This window comes from Hippocampus guttulatus, chromosome 7 (assembly GCF_054856545.1).
Source record: "Hippocampus guttulatus isolate MCC_2025c chromosome 7, RoL_Hgut_1.0, whole genome shotgun sequence".
Classification (NCBI taxonomy): Eukaryota; Metazoa; Chordata; class Actinopteri; order Syngnathiformes; family Syngnathidae; genus Hippocampus; species Hippocampus guttulatus.
The window spans coordinates 23,350,170-23,374,158 of NC_141267.1; the positions used below are offsets into that span (position 1 = coordinate 23,350,170).

The 23,989-nt window shown below is 48.2% G+C and overlaps 1 protein-coding gene across 1 annotated transcript in view; it reads left to right on the forward strand.

Annotated features, from left to right (window-relative positions):
* Positions 1-23,989, forward strand: part of LOC147203177 (regulator of G protein signaling 21-like) — a 42,988-nt gene that overhangs the window by 15,326 nt on the left and 3,673 nt on the right. The window contains exons 2-4 of the mRNA XM_086115219.1: positions 6,367-6,482; positions 15,989-16,020; positions 16,579-16,651. The gene's annotated coding sequence lies outside the window, so the exon portion shown is untranslated. The remainder of the gene's footprint in view (positions 1-6,366; positions 6,483-15,988; positions 16,021-16,578; positions 16,652-23,989) is intronic.

The window sequence follows — 23,989 nt, forward strand, 5'->3', positions numbered from 1 at the left end:
GCGACCAATTTGCAAAAAGCCGTTTGCTCCAAATCCGCCCCCCCGCCCTACCCCATCACTTTCACTCGGGAAAAGCGCCTCTCGCCGACCTTTGCGCGTCACAATCCAAACTGTTGTGACCGGGTCCTTTCAATCGGGAACTCGAGGCGGAAAGGCGCCTTTGCTCAAAATAGATGCCGAGCGGCCCCCGTCGACTCCACGCGCTATTCTGATGAATAAGAAGGAGGAAGCAAGATTGAGCCAACGTGTCTTCATCGCTCTCGGGGCTTTGACATGTTGTCCTGAAGCGTCCTTTGCTTCAAAAGACGAGGCCAAAATGTCACCAGTGGGTTGAGATGCCCCAAGTCGGTGCAGATCAGTCTGACGTGAAAATAGCGCTCGTTAGTTGAGGATATGGGGCAAGCGGGGGGGCATTGCCGGTAAATGTGACACAGACGTATGCTGTCATTCAACCGAACGGAGTCGCTCTCCCGTTTGGAATATTTCAACGGAGTCATCCGCAAGAGCGTCTGCGCGCTCAGAGTTCATCGGCAGAAGTCACTCCGTCCGTCTCTCGGCCCACTCAACGGCACGTCACATTTAACTGCCCCCCCCCCGCCCCCCCGCGGCGATGCGACACGACGGTCTTATAAGCCGTCGCCTCGGAATCCAAACGAAACCGCCACGGAGGCTCGCCGAAATGGATGTTGACGTCAAGACTTCCTGCTCACGTGGACCTGTGAAATTTACGACAGCACCGATGACGTTGCACTTTGATCCGCGGTGTCGAATCCGCCAAAAGTTCACACTCCGTCCGTCAGACGAGCCAAGAAATGTCATCAGACCACTGTTGCCATGACGTCCGTTTATATTTAGCAATGATAAACAGTAAACAAGCATCATTTTCAACCTTTTTTTTTTTTTGTATTCTCTGACTTGTGCTCCATACGAAAGGACCAAACAAACGGGACTAAAACATTGCTGTGAAGGAACTTTTGGACGTCAGTCATGGTTGGCCTTCCGCCGCCTCGGACGAAGTCCAAACGTGACATCGTGGACGCTTTTCGTGATTCCGTTGGTGTTTGCCGTCTTGGCGCGCGACTCCATTGAAGGCCAATCGGCTCCGACGAGGAGGAATTAACAAAACCTCAACACGGCCGGCGCTGCGCTTCCCCGCACCCACTTTGCGGCAATCTCGGCTTTTTCTTCCCATTGTTTTAGCAAATGCTGTCGCCGATGGAAACGCGTCGCAGCTGGCTGAATTGCTGGAGGGGGGGACAATTTCGAATTTACATTCACTCTCTCGCCGGTGAAACCATATTCCTGACATTTCTTCTTTTTTTTTTTTTGGTTTGTTTTGAGGTGACAAGCCATGTGACATTTAGCAATAGGAACGCAATCTGTCACGAGGTGAGAAATGGAACGTCGGCTTGAGCGGGTGCACAACAATTGGCCAAGCTTTCCTAGTTTCCACCCAGGAGGCCCTCCAATTTGTTTTGCGGCTGCGCCTCATCTGCCGTTGTCATTGCAGCCGCAGCGTTTTTGTGGCCAATCGCGACGCCAGTAAAAGGCACAAACGTTGACTCTGGCGATAAGTCCCGCACGCCATTGCCATTTGGCTCCGATTGCGCAAGTGGAAGCCCTTTTTTTTCTTCTTCCGTCAACGCAGACCGGCGGGTCCGGAAATCAGTCGAACGAAAGGGATGCGGACATCAGGTGGAGGATCCACTCGGGGCTCGTCTCGGCCGAGCTCCCCTCGAGTGCCGGCGCGCTCCCCCCCCCACACTGGCGTGCCCCCGCGAGACAGCTCTCTATCCCGGCTCCCCTCGAGCTGCTCACGACTGACTAAACACTCCCAAATGACCTTTATCAATTGTTTGATTATTTCAGCGTGGGAGGCCGCGTTGCTTGACAAGGCGCCAGACACATTTTCCGTGTGAATCTCACTTGGGGGGGGGCGCTATGGTAATTATGCCAAAGGCAGTCATTTTGTTGCCTCCTAAGTCAGGGAACAAGGGACGCTTTGATCGCGACTTCTAAGGTTACCTTGATTTTCTTTTCTTCTCTTTTTTTTTTTCAAAGGTCATTCTTTTATCCGTGTTCCTCTTTTGTTCTTTCATCATTTGCGGTACGTAAGTACCTTTCTGTTTTGAATGAATGAATAATCATCGCTGCCGTTGAAGAGGGAAAAGAAATGCGCACAAATGCATGCACCAGTTTGGAGTCGCGTGCGCAAATACGAAGCGCGGCAACATTTTTGCCGCCAATAGTTTGGGGGCCTTCATCATAGCTTGCTTTTTATTTTGCTTTGACTTTTTTTTTTTTTAGTCAGTTTGCTTTTAGAGCAGCTTTTTTTTTTTTTCAGGAAGCTTGGTCATCGTTTCATTTTTATTCCTTTTTGAATGAGTTTGTTTTCTGTGAGTCGTTGGAGCATTTGTCGAGCGCATGAGTATTATTTTACGTATTATTTTACATTTATTATTATTACGCAAAGTATTGCGTAATATGTAGTGAAGCAAATTACACATCTCGCCCGTACAGCGATATCCAAATATAAACATTGACCACCCCCCCCCCCCCCCCACCCGAAAGCTCATGTTTGATCTTAATTGCTAGAGATGAAAACAAGACATTCTCACTGGAACTCTTCTTCATTTTGGCTGATTTGATAAATGTAAGCTTTAGTTTAGGTTACTTTTCATTTTCTGAAAAGCGTTTATGATTTCAATCCACTCATGAAAATGGTTGATCAGTTTTAGTTTTCCGAGTTATGCGCTGCCTCTCACGAGTACCTAGTCAAGAGGCGAGAAACGGTCGCCATTTTTTTTTTGTTGTTGTTTTCATTTTCGCATAGCGGGACGTGAACAGTCACCACGCGGCGCCAAAGCCGCAACAGATGAACTCATGTCGCTCAATGCAAATGCTTCAAAAAAGGCACACCGGCATTTTATGTCGATGGCGCCTCATCCTCATGAGCTTTGTGGGTGATCTGAAGCCCCCCCCCCAGACGCGTCACGGCCATTCAAGCAATATGCTTCTCTTTTCAGTGCGCGCCTTCATTTGGACCAAAAGAGACGCAGGCGCTCATTAACATCCAAATCCCTTCGAGACGCGGGCTCCGTTCGACCGACATTGCGCGGCGGCCGTGGGGGGGATCTGGCTGGGAGATTGCAAAATCAAGTCCGAGCTCTTCGTCAAGTCCGTGATACGGTGTCGCTCACGTGACATCCGATTCATTTTTGAGATTCATAAGAAGCGCGGGAAGAGAAAAATGACTCTGTCAAAAATATCAGAATGCATGTACATGACATTCAGAACGCGGGTGAAAATCGATATTTCTATTGGATCGATGGTGTTTTGAAAGAGCACCGGAACAGCCAGCGCTGTTCCTTTCTCAAGCGACACTTTGGCGTTTTTGTCCCCGAGCTTTTCGATATGATGTATTGTATGCAAATGGCTCTCCGCATTTGTCGGGATTTCATCCGTCGCATCGAAATGTGCGAAGGACTGTCTGCAGACAGAACGCGCACCCTTGCCGGTTTTAAATGCCGTTTTCAAGAAATCAATGTATTCTGCTTACAATCCAATTCCTAGTCAATTTTAAGACCAGCGGTGCCCAACCTCTATTTTGTTTTTCTTTTCTTTTGACCGAAGATCTACTTTTCAAGCAAGCAAGCGCCCGCAATCGACCCGTCACCGCACGTGCGCGCATATACACACACGCAGGCACGCCACGATGGGCGACAGCCACAACGGCCTCGTACGCGAACGAAAGAGAAAAATCAAGTCGATAAAAGAGTTTGTGAGCTGGAGAAAAGGAAATCACCGCCCACCTTAGTCGAGAACTAAGGTGGCATGAGACGCACTTTGGCAGCGTGTCTTAAGCGCTGATTTTTTTTTTTTTTAATTGATATTATGGCAATCAATGATTTCTATTATGCAGCATTTAGGAGTTCCCGTCGTGTGGGCGTCTCAGTTTTTCTGCCCGTTTTCGCGAGGAAACAACGTGCGTTTCATTTCCTTATATTTGATTTTGTATTTTATTGTACCCGTGGGGAAGCTGATAATTCAGTCAGGACCCGAACGGGTAATGTCAAATGCATGAAGACGCTCTCATTCGTGCTTTATGATACTTAGCGGAGCAATCATTACGGGTCCCCGGTGGCGATCCGGATTTACGCTTTCGGTGAAGCGATACAATGGAGCGCTAGTCAACGTTTTCTGCTGCGAGAGGCCGCTCACCCGACCTGAAGTCATTTTAGGAGCAGGCGCTCCAATTTCAAATGTTTCGCACAAGCGCCGTTGGATTGTATTATTAGTAGTAGTAGTAAGAATGGAATGGAATTTTAAATTCCGTTACTCGCCTATAACTGGGGCGGAAGATAAAGCGAGTCGGGCTCCGAGGTCTGCGGACGTCAGTCCATTCGTGGAGCCGCAGTTCAAAGCAAACACGGTGAAGCGGCATTTAGCCGTGTTGCTGCGCAGCCCCCGGAATAAGTTGGCGACAGAAGTGAAGTCGGGCCCCAAGAGTCACCGCTTTTCAACACGCGTTCAAAACCGCGCTCCCTTCCCAGTACCTACGATGAGCGTCTGCTACTTTTTATGACGTGATTTTGCTTTGAAAAGTCTTCCGCTCATCTGTCTGTAAGTGCTTTTCAGTGTTGTACTTTGAACTGTGTCAGGCACGTTGAGGTCCCTTGCGTATGAAACGCGTGATAGAAATCAAGTTGACTGGCTGTGCCTCGTCTTAACAGGTTGGGAGAAAGGCAGGCCTTCTTGTCACCCGGTTTGTCCTTTTGAACGCTTTCTCTCGCTCAAAGCTTCACGCGGCACGGCAAACAGAGCGCCGAGTAACGTCGAGTCCGTCCGCTTAGCGATGAGCGGCGATGGAAACTTTCAATGGTGGATCGCGTCGATTTGAATCATCTGCTATTTGTGTCGACGACCGCATAATTAGCACCAAAGTCTTTTCGAAATGCCATCTGACATTCCATCATGACTTTCTCCTGAATCGATGAATGCAATCTGTTCATCGATTAAAAACAAACGCGCCTCGTGCGAAAGTTCAACAAATACAGACACACACACACACACACACACTGGCTGGAGGCTGTCCAAATATGAATCCATATACCTGGAGCAATTACAGCCATCTATAGAAGGTTGATGACTGCAAGGAAATGAACTCAAGATCAATCTGAGCATTTATCAGCGCATAAGCGAGTCAGTCCGGGTTCAAGGAGACTTCAGTCATCTGTTTGTCACTGAATGCAAAGTAGCTCGGGCCGCTCAAAGACAGCCAATCGCACTTCCCCCCCCCCCCCGTCAGCCCACATCATTATGTTGCGCCTTTCCTTACAGTATTTGAAATTCACATTTGCATTTTTTTTTCCAGTCACGGCGCCCGAGCGCATTTTCTTTTCCTCCTCTCTTTACAATCTTATTTTCATCACGGACAGAATGTGCCGCAGCGTAGATCGTCGGGATTTGATCGGGCAAATCTCCAAGGCTCTAATGATTGACATTGACCTTCTTCTATTCGACTCCATCCGCATTTCACATTCTCAGCTCTTCTTTTACTCGACAGAGGTGTCACTTTGCCGAGCCGCATCCGTCATCCGAGCGCGGCCGATAATAAATAGCGCTGTTTGACGTGCGCGGAGATTTAGCATCCTCGTATTTCCGGTCGTTACTCTCATTAGAAGCGTGAGCGCATTGACATTTTACAAATATCTCCGGTCTCGCTCAATATCAATCAACTCACGTTGCGATAGTCGGGAAGTTACGACACGGGCATGATTACGATCCCCGCAAAGTCCGCACAGCTTACTAGCGGTCAAAGAAAAGCTTTGCTCTGCTCTGGTGAGAAGCGACGTTGTCCTAGCTGGATTACTGTCATGCCAATCCTCCATCGAGCGTCTCCAGTTGGTCCACAATGCTGCAGCCCCCCTCCGCATGTCATTTTTATTCTTTGGCTTTGACGCCGCCTGAGACTTGAGACTTAAGTTGCACGGTATTTTGTGCTTTCTTCTGTCTGCGTCATGAATTTAGTGTTTGCTGTATGAATTATTTTTGCTCTATGTACAGCGGGGGTTGTTTTAAAGTGCTCCAGAAATCCACTTGAGTTGAGAATATAATTTGGTTCGTATGTGTGAAAGTGCGTACGTCTGCTTTCTCTTTGAATAGCTCATCCTCACCCAAGCCGGACTGACAGAAAGTGAAAAAAAAAAGTGCTGTGGTCTGATGAGTCCGCATGAGTCCGTGATGCTGGGGGGGGGGGGGGGGGGGGGGTTCATGGCGGTGACAGAGGGAACTCGCATATCTGGCACCATGATGGCCGACATATGCTGCTATTCAGACGATATTTCTCTTCTTTTTTTTTTCCAGGCACACCCCTGCCGATTTCAGCAAGACAATGTCCAAGCCACATTCTGCACTTGTTACATCAGTGTTGCTTCGCGCTCAAGGCGGCCCCCGCAGTCCAGACCTCTCCCGCGGAAAATGTGAGATGCATCTCCTTCATCATTTGATGCAATTGGTTGCCTTCCATTTTCTTAGTTGACACTTTAGCGAATGCTATTCAGTGAAGAACATTCAACAATCAATCGAGGTCATCGGTGGGGGGCTCCGGTGGCCTTCAAAACAGGGTTACAAGCTCAAGCCGTGAAGCGCGGTGTTGCGCTCTGACGTGGCTTTGTCTGCTAGCGGTGAAATAAATCTTGCAGTATGAGCCATAAATCACCTTTCGACATCGTCCATCAGAAGTTGCGTTGCTGTTATGGCGTGGACTCATTTTTAGGTGTCCTCTCCAAACACGCACACAAAGTATCGGTGTCTTGTTTGAAGACACCGGAGCCGCGTGTCCGGGTGGGCGTTGGGGGCGGACGGTTTCAACCGGGGTCCTCACGGTGGTACACGACGATCGGAGCCACCGGCTACATGCTACATTCTGACAAGACAAGAAGTAAATATGTTGTTTGAGGAACGCCGCGGCTCCAAAAGTCGACTTGATCAGAATGATTGTGTGTCACAAATTCCTTCAAGTCTAAAATATTGATTAAGATTACAGTATAAGGAAATGTTCAGACCTCGCAGGCCCGATTTCACTCGGATGACTTAAGCTCGGCCATTGGTAAATGGCTGCTGGGCAAGAACAGGAAAGCGACCTTAAAAAAAAAAAAAAAAAAACGTTACCGGGACATCTTATTTAAAGCTTAGGCAAGGATAGCGTCAGCGCTGTCAGTCAACTCTCAAACTGCTCCAGAGAGACGGCCGGCCGGGCATGTCCTTGAACAGCCTGACTTGCTTCGCGATCTTTCAACTTGAGGCGGGGTCGCATGGCTCGCATTTGGCCTCGTTTTACCTGACGCCGAAATATGTTCTCCCGTGGCGCTGGGAGGCACGCTGAGTTACCGCCGTACTTAGAAACTCCATTTCTTCTCTGACCGCAGTTTGTTTTTCCAGCCGCGACTCATCCTTCTTTTGGAACTGCAAGTGGTGCAAAACAATAAATTCCTCCTCCCAAAATAAAATGTGCTCGGAGCCATGATTGCGGCTCGCAAAAGGGGAGGTGTCAACGGGTGATTTCATGAAACGCACGCGGGCGGACAGACGCGCCGGCGGGTCCCCCGCGTTGCCGTCTTGCGTGTTTCCAGCCTTTTATTTTCTTCATTATTGTTACATTCGGCGTTGGCGTTTGTGTGTGACTGACGCACGGGACAATGAGGAAAACTCGGCACAAATCGTGTCCTTGAATTGCCAATTCAAGGACGATTCCGTGTTTCGCCCCGATGAGTAATGCAGCTTGAGAAATGTGCGCGTAGCCCGCTTATGATGCAGCTATTCACAACGCTGTGATGGGCGTTCTCTCCAAGCCCGGGATTAAGATGAGCCAGTCAATACGTCCTACATTCAGGGGTCTTTTCAATTCCGCATACCTCGATTTGACCCGTTTCTTCTTCGCTGGCCTTGTCAATGAATATGCTGCGAAAGTACAAATAATAAATGCCATTATGACTCCGAATATTGTCAGGCTTCACGTTGGTTGGAATTACATTCCGATTATGCATGTTTGCCCTGCAGGTTCAATAAGCTATTTGGAGAAAACTCAAATGTGTTTTGTTTTGTTTTGTTTTTTGCACAAGTCGGCTCATGAATGGCCTAAAGCGAAGAGGAAGGCACCTCTGCAAGAGGCTGCATTGTAATTATACAGTCTTGCTCCCTTTGCTTGTGTTTAATTTAGAGGCACTTTCAACATTTTATGAGCCAAGCAAACCTGCTTTGAGTCGTGTCCTAAATTGATCACGTGCCGAGAGTTTAGGTTGATGGATCCCAATCGTTGCGTCTGTCGTTTACCGTTGTCATGATTACGGTTTGACTTTGAAGGGACTACCGGCTCGAAAAAAATAAAATAAATAAAAGTATTCCTAGAGGCTTTTACTTGTACTTTTGTTGGAAAAAAGTCGAAAAATTAATTTGGAAAAAGTTGCCAAAGAAAGAATACAAAAGAATGCAGGGGAAAATCAACAGAAAACAGAGAGAGGTGTGCCATTGGGTCATGGTGGTGAAAGGAAAGTGTGTCGTACGACGCGTGTATGGCACACCGCGAACAACTCAAACTGAACTGAGATCCCCAAATATGGTTGCAAACATCGATTTGTGCAAATCTTGATTCCGTCGGCTTCTGATACTTCAGCGGGCAGACCGCCCGTCAATTTCTTCTTCCTTGACCTCTGTGTGAAGAAATTGTGGTTTTATGGTGTCGATAGTTAACTGTGCTCGAAATCATCATGCTCAAATGAAGCACGACTTGGAACATCTCGCACAATAAACATTGCGCAATTGGATGCTATGGCCGTCCATGGGTAGGAAACAATCTATTAGAGCTCCCACGGCAAATCTCCACTCACCGTTCGTGTTGTCAGCGAGTGATCTTCAAATCGATTTTACAGGGACGGGTGGGGGGGCTGTGATAGTCCAACAGATGACAAATTGAATTTGATTACATGTAAAGGGAGTACAGCACTGTATCGACATCATATGGTGGGTACCAAAAAGAGCTTGAAACTGCACAATCACTTTTTGCCAAACCGCACTTATTGAAGTGGAAAGTGCAATAGCAGGCAGGCACGTTTTTTTGTTCTTAGAGCTCACAGAGTTGCCATCCTTTGACTATTGGTACACGGAGTCACGATTCATTCTCAGGACATGAAGGTGATTTTATGGCGTCGATAGCTAACGACGCCATAATTAGTGCTGATTCTGATTATTAGTGCTGTCAGTTTAACGCATTATTATCGGCATTAATTTGAAACAATTTTACTCGATTAATTTTTTTTATCGTGAGATTAATGCGGCACCACATCACAGCGGATGTTACTTGGCTCTAAAATAATAAAATGGGCTCCAAGTTTGAATAACTGCTGCAAGTGAAAAGGTTCATGTAAAATTGAAAATCGCACTTGTTGTTTCAGTAAATATTTGCATTTTCAACAAACAAAACTGATCCACGATTCCATGTTGATGGGAGCATAAAAATGGGGAAAATAGGAGAAAAGGAAATCAAAGGAAATTCAGAATAGATAAAAATCGGTGATTAATTACGGCACATTCTGAGTTAACTATGAAATTTGATCGCGATTAAATATTTCAATCATTTGACAGCACTAGTTATTATATATGGCATCTTCTCAAAAGTCAAACGTGCTGGATTTTTCTTGTCCGAGTCACTCTCCACCATGTTTGAGGTTTGTGTGCAGCCGTGGCCTCTCACCTCGCATTTGCAGTGCTGAGGAGTGAATTGTGGGAGTTATTTTCGACAAAGTAGGAATTGAAATAAAATTATCATTAGCGCTGTTAGATAATATTGTTTTTGGCTGCTCCGGCTGCACTCATTTAACAGTCAATTTATAAAACGCTTGAAGCCAGTTGCTCTCTCCGAAGTGTTTGCACAAAGCGGGAAATTAAGCAAACTCAACACGTTGAAGTTGTTCAGATGTGTCCTCGAGATAGAGCAATCAAATTGACCCGAGCCTAGTAGATTTCTCAATGACTTCTCCCGGGGTTAACAGTACCGATGGAGGGACATTGGATCCCGGATTTAAAAAAAAAAACAACAACATGCAATCGCCATTGCTATTTAAAAGATAATGGTGAAGCAAAAAAAAAAAAGCAATTAGCTTTTTGGTCTGTGCTGTCTGCTGCTCCCGGCTGTTGTCATCGCAATTACAGGGTCAACTCTGAGGTTAGGTGGAAGACAAAAGCGCCACGTCATTCAAAATCATTTTGCTTCCAGTATAATTATGGCGAAGAGTACTTCTTGGAAGTGAAGGACAATGTTTGAAACCATGTGTGCTCATGACATTTGCCCCTTCCTCCCCCCCACCTACATAAATGATATCTTTGTTTCAAATGTGAAAACATCAAAAGGTATACTTGGAAGATTTGTGTTCACGACAAGAGAATTCCCTGCTTTTCTCACACTCTCAGGGAACTATTGGAAGCACAAAGAGGGATGATCCTGGCCGGGGCTTTTGACTGCATGACGGACACAGCTGATCCCGAATGAAACATTTCCGTGGCCAGTCGAAGGTCCTTTCCAGACGAGCCCGATGCAAAAATACCTGACTTTTTGTCACCAAATTGCAAGATGCGCCGGGGGCGCGGCAGTACCGCCCAGTGAGGCGTCTTCCAAATTTACAAACATGCTGAACTAGACAACTGCGCCGGCACGAAAATGAAGATGCGACCGTTTTTTGTTTTATGCTGTCCACGGCTTTCCGACCGTCTTCGGGGTTTTGGACACCCTCCAAATTTGTCATCTCCGCAGCGTTTTGTTTGCAGTTGGCGTTAGCTGCGAAAACAGCTGAAAGGTTACGGAACAAGCCGCATCCTGCTTTGGCTTGCACCACATCTTCTTCAGAGACGCGCTCACCCATCCACTCCAATCTATCTGATAATAATCTGCTCTTCAGTCTGTTCGGTTGGGAATCGTGCGCCAACGGCCTCAGAGAGAACCGAGGGCGCTGTCTGTCTGCAACGTGTTTAGAGACGCTCAACGTCGCAGTGCTGGAAAGCAATCTTTTAATTAGTTGGGTTCGAAATGATTTCAACTTTGTCTACTGAAACTTGTCTTTGGGGGTCACTGAAAAGTAATTACATCGGCACAGGGATGTTTTCTTCCATCCGAAGATGTGTGTCTGTGTTGTTTTTGCTTGTTGTGGTCTCTCACTGATTATTATTGTTATTATTATTATTATTATTATTGCTATTTTTTTAATACCTTGGAGTGACTTTAGTAACTTTCCAATTGAAACAAGCAAGGGTTTCCTGCGACCCGAAGACAACAGGACGGTTTCGTATGCCGTTCAAAAGATGTCGAGCTGAACGCTCGCTAATCTTTTGTTACTCTCCCTTTCTGCATCCAAACGGTCTCGGGGTTTATGAAAAGACTCTCCCCGGGTCCAGGGAGAGTTACCAACACATTACCATACGATGCCGTAGACTGCCGCTAGCATATCCGTAATGATTTCATGTGGAAAGTGTTGCATGGCAGCCTGCGACGGCTGCTGGGAGTTTCCAGTCGGCTCTGACAAATGGCTAATGCGGGCAGTGGATCAGTAGACTGCGGGGCAGTCTGAGTTATCGCTCCACCGGCAGACTTCATCACAGCCACCGGGCTTGTCGACACGCCCGGTGTGCTCTCTTCGACTGCCTCTGGAAAGTCTTGCATATTCTATTCATCGGTCAGTCTTTTCCATACCCTGTAAGTTGTCGTCGTGGGAGTAAAGTCTCCGGAGTAATCTGGTTCGGAGTGGATCCCACAAACGCAGACAACGATAAGATTGTGAACAAAAATGTTGATGTATAAAACGCGGGTGTCCGCGGACGCTCGTGAGGGGAACGCCCGCTCTCCAGCTGGGGACTTAGGAAACAAAGCAAAACAGGATCATGACAGAATGAACTGCGGGAGGTCATTCCAAAGTGAGGGAGCGGCAACGGAAAAGGTTCCATCCCCTCGGAGCCTCCGCTTAGTTCTCGCTACCTCTAATTGTGTCTGGATCGCAGATCTCAGGCAGCGGGCAGGTGTGGAGGAACTCGGAGAAGTCCGGTGGGGCGAGGCCATTTCAAGATTTGAAAACAAATAAGCAGAATCTCAACACGTGTCAGGAGCCAGTGAAGGGATGCCAGAGTAGGAGTCACGTGCACCTCTTTGCGAGTACCCGTCAAGAGGCGAGCAGCAGCATTCTGGACCAACTGGAGACGCTTGATGGAGGATTGGCTGACTCCAGGGTTAAGTGCGTTCCGGTGAAGATGTGACGAAGGCATGGATGACTGTTTCAAAGTGCTCGCCGGTAGAAAGGAGAGGCCGCATAAGGTGAAAGAAGCGATTTGCCGGTGCCGTTTCAAATCACTGTCCAGTTTAAAGGGCTTTATAAATACAGTTGAGTTTAAGATCCAAGTTGGAGACTGTTGGCTTAAAATAAGGAGCCAGGGGTCCCAAGTCCACAGGATGGGAGGTACGAGGGCCACTGGGACCAAACGCCATCATTTCGGTGAAATTCAAGAAATTCAGTGTCATCCGGGTCTTGAGTTATGAATGTGAGATTGCTTCAGGATGCTTTTGTAAAGCATAGCTGCACAAACTATCGGACTGAGCATCGGTTCTACCGTGCCTGCCAAGAAAAATCTTTCGGAAGGACTTTCCCCATTTTATGTCAGTTATAACTGGAAAATGGACGCAGTGGCCAACTGTTGGGTTTCATATCCAACGGTGTGCGTTTCAGATTCCACAGCTGTTGGGAGTGTGCAATATCTCCAAGGCGCTTTTCGAAGGTGAACGGTGGAATCGGTCTTATTACTTTAAAACGGGCTTCCCGTAAGTCCTTGCGTGTCTGAAGGTTGCTGCCTTGCCGCAAATAATCACGATGAGATAAGTCGTTGGGATTCCAGATGGAATGCTATTGTCATGTAACTCACTCGGCAGTTGAATGTCTTTTGAGGGAGTTGCGTGCTCCTATGTTCCGAATCTGCTCTGTGTTCAAAGTAACACCTCCTTCTCATCGGCTAATGACCTCGACAACAACATTGAATAAATTCCTTGTGATTCTTTTCTATTTTAATGTATTTAAATTGGCCCCATAACCCAACAAACCCAGGAAAGAGACTTCCCGGTTTACCATGACCATAGCCAGTCGTCCTCTCGTCTTGACATCCGCTTTTATGTCATCGAGTGCAGAGCGGGAATAATAAAATTGTGCGACGTTAATGCACATGTCATGATGAAGGAAGAGACTGAAAACATGCTAAACATTGAAATTCTTTCGGATACATCAAAGCTGCTGCGTAATGAACCCCTTCTGTCTTCAGGGCACCCGTACAGCCATAATGTGATATTTCCCATTTCGGCAAAGGCATTCAGATCGTATTTCATCCAAGACGTCTCGGCGTTCAGCAATTCCCACAGGCCTGTGTTTGCGTGATGGAGGGCCGGCAACGGCGGGGCTTTACCAACCGGACGGCCTCGAACCTCTGCATGGGACTCTGGTCTCTTCCCCTTGGACTCCAGTTTATATCTCTTCAGGATGCACGAAGATTGAAAAGGTTCATCGGTTTTTGTAACAATTACTCGGGTCCTAAAATTGCCTTTTGCTTTGCTACTCTGCAGAAATAAAATGACAAAATGTTTTATCCTCCACGCTGATGGCCAATAGGAATTTACAAACTGTATGTCCCGGGGAGGATCTTTAATAACAGGAGGGGGGGGGGGGGTCTGTTTGTTTGTTTGTTTTTCTCTCCGAGTTTTCAGCGAGCTCAGAGTGAAAACAGTGAGATGAATACGCGCTCCCCCGCGTGGTTTCTGGGTCATTCTGGTTAATAGGGTGCAAAATAGTCACCGGAGGACCTCATTAAAGTTCCAGGGGGGCAGGCAAGAAAGTTTACGCTACATGTTAGCCCTCTCCAAAACAGATGGTTCCATTATAGCAGCAAAAGAGACGACTTGAAACGATCATGTAAATATCCTTTGAATCTGCGATATGGCTTTAGGTTCAGATTTAGTCTCACAACCGTGAACGGCGACCGTATTTTCACGACCATGCGGCGTCTTGTCAGTCGCAGCTGCTATTTTTGTATTGAAGGCATACACAAGGAGCATTGTATTATCGGACACGGCTGCGGTAAAAGGTACGCTAGCTTAAACGGCACATGCATGGCCACCAGGAGCAAAACTGAGTACGGCGGTGCTTTGAAGGTACTTCCGGGCGCAACCTCCCGTTTGTGCGCATCCTTCCGGCCCCTTTGTCAACCCGAAAATATGAGTGTCGTGCATTCTCCCCGTGGACTGAAGCACTTTTCTTCTTTTGCCCTCCGGAAGCTGTTGTCAGTTCGGCGCCCCATGAAGGTGGAACGTCACAATGCGCGCTTTGATCACATCGAAATGCCCGCCGATTGATCAGCGACAGCAAGACTCGCGCCGATGGCGACACGCCTGGCCCGTGGCGCTTCCCGACGGCCGGCCTTGCAGTTGAAACATTGACAGATTCATTTTTCACTGCGGTCATTGACAATCTTGCTCGTAGTGGGAATGAACAATTCCAGCGGAAGAGGTAACGCCATGGTAACAGACGCTGGAGAGATTTGTTTTTCATTTCACTCGGTATTTTAAGAGAGCTGACAACTGCTACCAAATGAAGGCAGATGGCTCTTGTCACTGAGATGTTTTGTTTTTAATCAGCAAAGCAAGCATATGCTATCTGTCTCAACGGATAGCAATGTGGTTGTAAACATGATGACCCGAGGGCAGTTACCAAGGGACATGAAGCTCCTGGATCATGCGGAATGTCACTTGTGGAATCATCACTGGATGGCTGTGAGAGAGGCCAACTGACTGATGTGAAGGCGCAGTTGTTCAATGCCCATTCGTTGTTTGCCCAACATATTGCTTGACCTTCACCCGATTAAACCAACAAAAATAACGAAAAGCCGTCGCCGGGTACCGAGTCGTTTGGGGCACGAATGATCTCAAACGCAGGCTGAATAGCGAACTGCGGTCGGATGGCTTTCACATGCCGTTTTCGTCAAATGGTTTCCACTTTGCCGCATCCGCCGTTCACTCCAGAGTGGACGAGGCAACCTTGGAGTGCCGCTTTGGGTGCCGTGACGGTGGAAAGTCGCCCGACACGTACATTTGCCAAAGAGCGATCGCAACTCTCGTGGCGATCATTCATTTGACCTTTTCCACTCCTGAAGGATGTCATTGAACAGCTTCGATTTGTAATAGTTTTATAGAAAGTTGAGGATCGCAAAGCAACACGGAGATAATAACTGCAGTTGGTAAAAGTAAAAGGGACTCGTTAGGGTGCCACCCTTGCAATGTAGATCCCGCATGATCATTTGATCATTAAAAAGTAGCTCGGGGCCATCGTCTTCTTCAAATACGGAAGGCGCCGCCCGGCTCGCTTGTTCTTGCCAGCGACTTTTCAAGCCGAATGCTGTTTCGACAGATAGCTGTGTGTGGGCTGCGGCCGTTTGAAGATTTGCATTGTCAGATAGAACCGCTTCTATTCACGCTGCCAAAAGCTGTCAGTGGAAATCTCCACACGACGTTCGTGTTTCACGTTTGGCAACAAACAACTATCGGCGTAACTTGCTTTTGCGTTATTTGTTGGGGGCTTTTTCTTTTTTTTTTTTTTTTTGCCTGTCTCCTTTCTCTATTGTTAAAAAGTTGAATATTTAAACAGGTTAGGACCAATGTTCGTGTAGAAGAGATTTGAAACGAATTCATTTGATGATAAAGGTCGATGTTTTAAAAAGGTCAACATGTCGGCTTCATTTTACATTGAAATGTGTTCAACCAAGCGAGATGATTACGTTTTGGCGGACAGGAATGTGTTTGAAGCGTAAAACCGCAGCCATGGACACTGATAGGAACATTTGATGGCAGTTAGCTGAACGTTTCGTGAAGAACAACAAATAATTCTCTGTGTGCTCTGCCTGCTTTCTCTCACAGAAACTCGTACCCCACGCCTGCTGACTTTACAGGTACACACACACACACACATATATATACAGTATATATATATATATATATACTTTGCCTCCCCCCGGACTGCTACCGGGGGGGATGACAACGCATAAAGCCATTCCCAAAATAATGTCAGACGTTTTCCGGTCCGCAAATGTTGTTTTGACGACGCCTGTGTGAACCTTTTGAAAAATTGAAGATGCCCTTCGGGCAGGAAGCGAAATCCACGCCAGCCCGGTGAGCGATTAATCACAGGGGTGGCACCGAAGACAGAAAACCGTTCACATTTACAATGTCCTGGCATTCACACCTATGGGCAATTTCCAATGTCCAATTAACCTCGCTGTGGGAGAAGCCCGAGTCAACCCGCTGCAAATACCAACGCGAGCAGTCTCGCTGTGAGGCGGCTCTGCTAATTAATGCGCCACCGTGCCGTCCCTCGGTCGAGCATTTTAATTCACATTAAGCAGCTTGCCGTCACGTCATTATCGTGTGACTTTCATCAAACTGCAAACAATAATCTGATGAGTCTGATGTTTAATTTTTTTTTTGCCTTTTCGTGCATTTCTATGCAGACTTTGCTTCAGCTTTCCGCAGAACTCGGCGGCGCAACGCGTGTCCACTGCAACCCACATTGCCACATTCAAGGTACTGACAATAATTCCAGAGCGCATTGTAACATTTGAGCGAACAATCCTTATCCAGTAGCAGTACTCTCTCACTAAACAGAAAATTCGAAAGAGAAGCAAGTTTGTTCCCTTACTGTACCAAACCGAGATTTTTGGTGTCCTCTTGTACTCCGAGCCATTGCGCATCGGATGTCGTTTCATCATCTGAGTGCGGACCGAGATGAAAACGTGTTTGCCATCCCCGCTCCACACCTGGGAAGAAAAAAAAAAAAAAGCCCATATTGATAGGCTCGGTGTAAAACACGCACCAAGTGGGGCGGGACCAAAAACGTCTTTTTGCTTTGTGGGCTTCTTTTATGGTGATTTGTTGTTTCCACGAAAGATACGGGGGAGAGGAATGTTGGAAGGCGTCTTAGCCCGTGACAGATCTCCGCGGTTGGTTCTCCGCTGTTCTAGATGGCGTCAACAAAACGTGGCTTTTTGTTGACACTTAAATAGAACAGCCAACAATAGAAAATTGGAAGGCACACGCTTGTTTGGTCTGCTCATGTTAGCTACGGGGGGGGGGCTTCAACAAATGATCAAAAGCAGTAACTACCCAAGGACAGTTTTTTTAAGCGACCCTCAGCAAAGAAGTGCTAAGAGGGAGATTGACCAATCCGGATGTGCCATGATGTGACTCCGGGGGGGGTGCGATTGTCGTTGATATGGACCGATATCAGACATACGCCGGGGCCGCCCCCTACGAGTCCGTAAGGGCTAATAAGGGGCCATCCACGGGGACGCTGCCAGTTGCCTCCTCTGTCTCCCCCGACTAGGCCATTTGTACCGTATGGCATTTGTCGTTCCGTTGACCCCGTTTTGTCATCTCCTCGTCTCTTCCTCTCCTCATTCTGGGCCAGTTTTTCAGCGCATGTCGCTCAGAGATTGTATCTCCCTCTTGTCACTTCATCCTCCATCAGTGTGGAAATCACATCGCTGCATCTGTTTCTTGACATCGCTGCGTGGCCGTCACTTAAGCCTCCGACGGAGCAAGTCCGTCTGCCAGTCTTTCCTCCTTTAGCCTCTGCCAACCCCCCCCCCCCCCCCCCCCAGTCCCTGTTTCTGTCCTCTTGCCATTTCTGGGGCGGCAGGCCGATCAGACTGATACAGCTGGAGGCCACGGCCGCCTAGCATCTCCTCTGCAGGATGAGGTACCGGCTGCTGCAAAGGGGTCAACCCCCTCCCTGCTCTGGCAGTGCACAGCCGTGGCCGGCTAAAACTTGACATCCGGCCCGACTTCCTGGGGCCCGGCCTCGGAGCCGTCCGCCTGAACTGCCTCGACGCTTCCGGTACGCTTGGCATCCCGACCGTCTCGCTGCCCGGCTTGGCCGAGCCACTTTGTCCGAGGTCGTAGACACCCCCCACCCCCCGCCCCCACCGGACTGACCCCAATTGGGCTCCTGTCTTTCTTGTCGAAGTCCAGAATGACTTTGGTCCGGACAATTTTAGTTTCTTAGATTTATTTTGACTCGATGTGTTTCCCTAAGTCATTGACTCCCCTGTGTGCTTTGCCTCCAACTGTTTTGGTTTTTTTTTTTTGCCAGCCCTGCTCCTCTTTTTTTTTTTTTGTATTTATTTCGATCCCTCTTTTCTTTCAATCAGTCTCTGAGCATCGTCAAATTGCAGCGGTCTGTCCCCCTATGCCACCTTGACACCCCTCCACCCTCTCAAATCTGACAGCAACAGTCCCTTTAGGACCCCCCCCCCCCCCAAGATAATAAAGACTGTATTCTGACACACTATTGCCAATTGATTTGCGTTGCCGATTTTTGAAAACCGAGCAACTGGAGAAATAGTTGAACCGTAACCCAGGTGGGATATTTTTATGAACGCAGACAGAAACGGCCAACGTTTCTTGGGAGGGGGGGGGGGGGGGGTTCAACAAATCTCACCGCTGCGACCAGATTACACGGGGGAGCCCATGAGGCCCATTTTTAATTACTTTGCTGATTGGAAAAATAAGAGCCCCCCCGACAAGCTCTGTCAATCACGCGCGCACCGTTCTCCGAAGCGATTATATATGCTGAGCCTTTCCTTTTTTTTTTTCTTCTGTGTTATGACCAAAATGACAGATGTTGCTGAATACATGCGGGTATTTTCACAGCAATTTCCGCCAAGAAAACAATGAGCGCACATCAAGCCAGCCTACTCGTGAACGAGAGTCCCTGCCTCAGCCGACATCTCGGTGGGGTTTTTTCCCCCTGATGTGTGCAGCAAGCTCACGACCAGGATAAGGCTTGCATTGTGTGTGTGTGTCTTTTGTTTGCGCTGTCAAGCAAAACCAGCCAGTCCACGTTCGATCTCACAAAACGGAATTGTTTGGGGGTTGTCCCCATACCACACCGATCCTTAAGAACGATTGCGGTCTGTCGTGTCAGGCGAGACAGCCAACTTGATAGCGAAGCTCGGTAGAAGGCAATTAAGTCTGCCGGTGTGTTGCCGCCGTGCCATTAAGGTTCTATTTGCCACATTCCGCCGTGAGCGTGTGGCTCGGTTCCAAAAGTAAAAAGTAGAAATAAGGTCTAACCTGGAGTCCTGCGCTCCGGGAAGGACACGCCGGCAATTTGAGATAAATGCGACTCCATTGCGACGGCTCTGAGGAGAAGAGGCAGCCGGATGGAGAGCGCGTTCTTAACGCCTCCAGAACATCCGGCGGGGGTTGCAAATAGGCAATCCGTCAAACATCGAGAATTAAGAGAGCATTCGTTCTTGAAAAGCAGATCGACCTTTCCGAGAGTTCGATGTCTCATCGGACCCTCGCCGCTGACGTGTCATTCACAAATCAATGCGGACCGCTGCGACCTAAATTCACATGAGGTCCACGTGCAAATGAAGGTCAAATGAAAAATTCGATGGGTAGACTTGAAGATGCCTTGACACTGTCACGCAATAGGAATGCTTTTGAACCAGGGGTGTCCAAACGTTTTCGTTGGGGGGGTACCGAAAAATGGAAGGGTGAAAGGGCCACTTGAAAATTGGGCAACTTTTTGAAACACGCTAAAGTCAGTCAAGAGGGCAATTCGAGATTGTTTGTATTGTTCATCAGCTTTCAGTTCAAGTGTTTCGGGGTGGCCAAGAGCCCTCCGTCTCGCAGAATAGATCCGGCTCTGCACTGAGCAGCAGCCAGATCTCCCAAAAAAAAAAAGAACAAACTGTCGTAAGGTGAGCGTTTCTTCAACGGTTACTTGAGGATCATTCATGTGGCGTCTTCATAAATCCGTGGCAGAAACTCTTTGTGCCTCTAAAATTGAATTATATTTATTCACCGCAATATATTGAAGAAAAAATGTATTCTTTGAATCACGAATGGTTCATTTGTATCTTTGAATTGAGAAAAAGATCTACAATTCATTTCACTCTGCCCACCTTCGCCTTCTTTTTTTTTTTTTTTTTCATGTCATGTTTCCAACAAAGGAGTAAAGTGCAGTTCAACAAAGTATTTGTTTGCCCGAGTGTGCACAACTATGCAACCATTTTATGTGAATTTTTCCAGCCACGTAGAAGGTGGATTTACACCCCGGATATTATTATGGCACATTAATTGGGAATATGCCGTATCTCAAGCCAGATGCACAAAAGCCTGCAGTGTTAATGACTACAGTGAGGTGGGGCAAAAAAGAAAAACACTCATAATGTGAGGGGGGCGGGGGGGGGGGGGGGGGGGGCTCCATCTTGTAATCTGCTGGTACAGCACACTAATCACTTAATTAGTTGAAACACCTGCAAAGCCTTCCTGAGCCTTTAAACGGCCTCGAAGTCGAGAGGAAGAGCGGCGCGATCGTGCGCGAGGCTGCTGACTTGACTGTTGGCCAGAAGACACTCGTTGGCAGCCTCCACAAGGAAGGCGAGCACAACAAAAGACGCCGGCCGCACTCTTAGGGCACCGTACAAAGTTGAGTGAAAGAGAAGCGCGGTCGAAAAAGAGTAGAATCGACATGGAAAAAAGAAAAACGCAAGATTGCCAAGCAAAACACATTCGGCCCTTTTGGCGGCGTAGATGTAGCCATGGAATCGAGTTGTGTGTCGAGACGCTCCGGAGCTAAAGACGCCAGAACTGGCATATCAGAATGAAGCAGGAAAAAAAAAAAGTTGTCTTATTTCTGACTTTTTCATTTCATGAAGCGCCCCCCCCCCCCCCCACTGCCAAAAAACAAAACCAAAAAAAGCGCTTGCATAACAATGAGGCCCGATCGGACAGCAAACTCACCAAACCTGAGCCCTTTCGAAACGGGCGGGCTGGAGTCTGCTCCGGCCCAAACGTGTCTCAGGCTGCTCTCCTGCTGTATTCGCATCGGCCATTTTCCAAGAAGTCAAGTCTTGAAGTCGTTCCCCTTGCGAAATCCTGATGAATGTCACTTTTTCAACAACTAGGGAAATAAATTAGGGGGGGGGGGCGGTGCTGGAGCCTATCCCAGCCGTTTTGGGACACCCTGAACCGGTTGCCAGCCAAATGGCAGATTATTTCTATTTTATATCAGGTATGGCAGATGCAATGCTGAAGCTGCATTCAGTCCCGGACGACTATCAATGTGCATTTTTTCTCGTCTCTCTGAAGACCAACAAAATGTTTTTTCTTACCTTTGCAAGAAAAGCAAATGGCGGCGCGCGATGGCTCCGTATGAATGCGCCTTCCTCTTTGCGCTGACTGACGCTACGGCGGGAAGCGGGTACCGCACCGCGTGCCGCCATTGAATGAAGCTCACTTAGCACTCCGTTACACGCGTGCGCGTGTCCTGTTTTTTTTTTGATTTTATTTTTTTTTTTGAAAGGTACTTTCCGCGTGTCGCTCTCCGGCTCATACGTCCTCGCTTCAATGAGACGATGGCTGCATGTGGCGGGATTGAATGTTCCAAATGAACAAAAGCGCAAGCGCGCGGCCGCCCGCGCGCCTTCCCGGTCGCTCCCTCTCCACTTATTAGCCGCGTCTCGGCTCCGGAGCTGTAAAACGAACGCGAAGGTCACGGAGCATTCTGGAGCTTTTAGCACAAACGAAGCACGGCCGCGGCATGTGAAGGAAAGAAAGCAAAAAAAAAAAAAAGGGGCAGACAGAACGAAAGGTAAAAACGGGCAAGAAGGATGACAACAAGGAGCAGGCAGTCGCAGAGGCACAGCTCCCCACAGTGGAGTTGCCTTGCACAGCCAACACAATGTAGTGGGGGGGGGGGGGGGGGGGGGGGGGCATTCTCACATCTCAATTTACGGCACAATATTTTATCGCTGTTTTTCACTGCAAATGTGGGCCGTTCCTCCGTTTGAATATTGAACCCGTTCTCATGCTCGCTATGATCGAGCAAAAGAGCGTTTTTGCGTGCTTCTTGAACTTGATGTTTTTCAGACTCGGCTTGTCAAAGCAAATCCCTTCAGGCCGAGGGCGGCGCATTCAAAGTCAGCATCGAAGCGGGCACGCCCGCCCCGTGTGCCCTCAGACGCAAAACAAAATGAGAGAAAAATAAGACAGCAGACAGCCTTTGAAAGTATCCGGTGGCGGGCAGGACGCGGGGGGGGGGGGGGACTTGAATTGATTAAGAATAAGTTTAAGATTCCAAATCAATTACTGTCTTTCTAATCCAAGTTAATTACGCTCTTTCCAGTCATTAGATTGACATTTTTCATTGAATTCTCATGCCCCCACCCCCACGCCCCCCCCCACCCCGCGCTCTGCCTTCCTCAATAGTAAATGTTCAGCAGCATATTCAAACGCGCTCCCCTTCAAAAGTATTGGAACAGTCGGAAGCAGCCTCGCGGGAGCGCTATTTTGGAGCCTGGGGTCGTTCGTGATGCAACGGTTGCAATTGATGTTGTCCAGGCGGCGTCTCGTCAATTATTGAAGACCTCGATTGGTTGCTTTTATAGACCAATTCCATGCTTCCTGCTTCCTACTAATTAGGGGGGCGGGGGGGTGGAATGTACTTGAAGAGCCATCGCAAAGTACAAAAGCTGATCTCCAAATCTTCATGGGGGGGGGGCGAGTCAACGGAGGCTTCGTTGACCAGAGTGCCCGGGAAGTTTTCAACCTTTCATGCCAAGCGCATGTCGGGGGGGGTGGACGCCGCTCATCCCTTCGCATTTGCCTCGGCCAAGTTGAAGCTCATAAAATCACCCGCAAGGGATGGATTGGGATCAGGATTTATTTGGATCAAGACTTTCATGGAAAGAGCTTCACCAAGCCTCGGTGTCCCAATTACAAAGAATGGGGGGGTCTGCCGCCATCGTCGGCAGACATCAAGGTCACGTTCCATCGGAAGTTTGCAATGTCGCGCTGCGGTTGAACGGCGCTCCGAGCTTGCATTCGGCCGACAGGCTGACGTCCAGTCGGGGTCGTCACACCAGCAAATCCCCATCGCGGCAGCGCTTGTCGACACCTGCTCTTGTTTTGTTTTTGTTTTTTCCCCGGCGGCCCAGACAAGCCAGAACCGGAGAGATAGCTGGGGAGGGAGGTAAGCGCCCCCCCCCCCCCGTCCCGTCCCTGGCTTCCTTTTGCTCGCCCCTTCCCCTCGCAGAGCCGCCATTTGCGCGCCCATCACTCATTGTCATGGCCTCCTCCCTCTTTGCCTTTTCTCTGTTTGTCGGATGCCGACGCAGCCCCCCCCCCCCCCCCACACACACACCTCTGACTGCTAATTGAGCATCTGGTCTGCCTACGGAGACTTGGACGCCGCCGGTTATTCACGAAGTGCGTCACGTGGTCCCCCCCGCTCCGTCACTCATGTCCAGAATGTGTCGAAACACGGATCGCAATCGGACGGCGCGACAAAGGTTGAACTCAAGCCAACCGTCACGATGACAAAATAGGGATCGTAATCAAAAAGGCGATGTGCCGTCGTGTCCGACACACAATACGGCCTTGCTGGATAATAAGAAAATGTGGAATTACGCAATAGCGATCTTTATTCTTCATACAGGTGCTTTAAAACGGGCATTTTTATTTTTTATTTTATTTTATTTTTTAATACTCCCACTGAAAGCTGCAGCGTCAATCCCGTTTAGCTATCTGATTGAAATGTCAGACTTCTCCACCGGTCTGGCTCCTTGTTTGGAATGGCGCTGACTTTTTGCCCAACTGGAATGTCCGTCGCTAAAAAAAAAAGTAGGGTGTGTTTTGTGGATGGTTGTCTCTTTGAGCGCTTCTGCTCTGATCTGTGAAGTTGTTCTTGAAAGTTTCTCCCTCTGCGTTCTGCGTTTGCCTCCAGCTGTATTTCCCTTCCTTCATCGCCCCCTCCGCGACAATAGACGCAAAAAAAAAAAAAGATCAAATAGATGTGAGAGACTCCTTTGAGCTGTGTTTTCTTTCAACATGACGCAATACCAAAAAAAA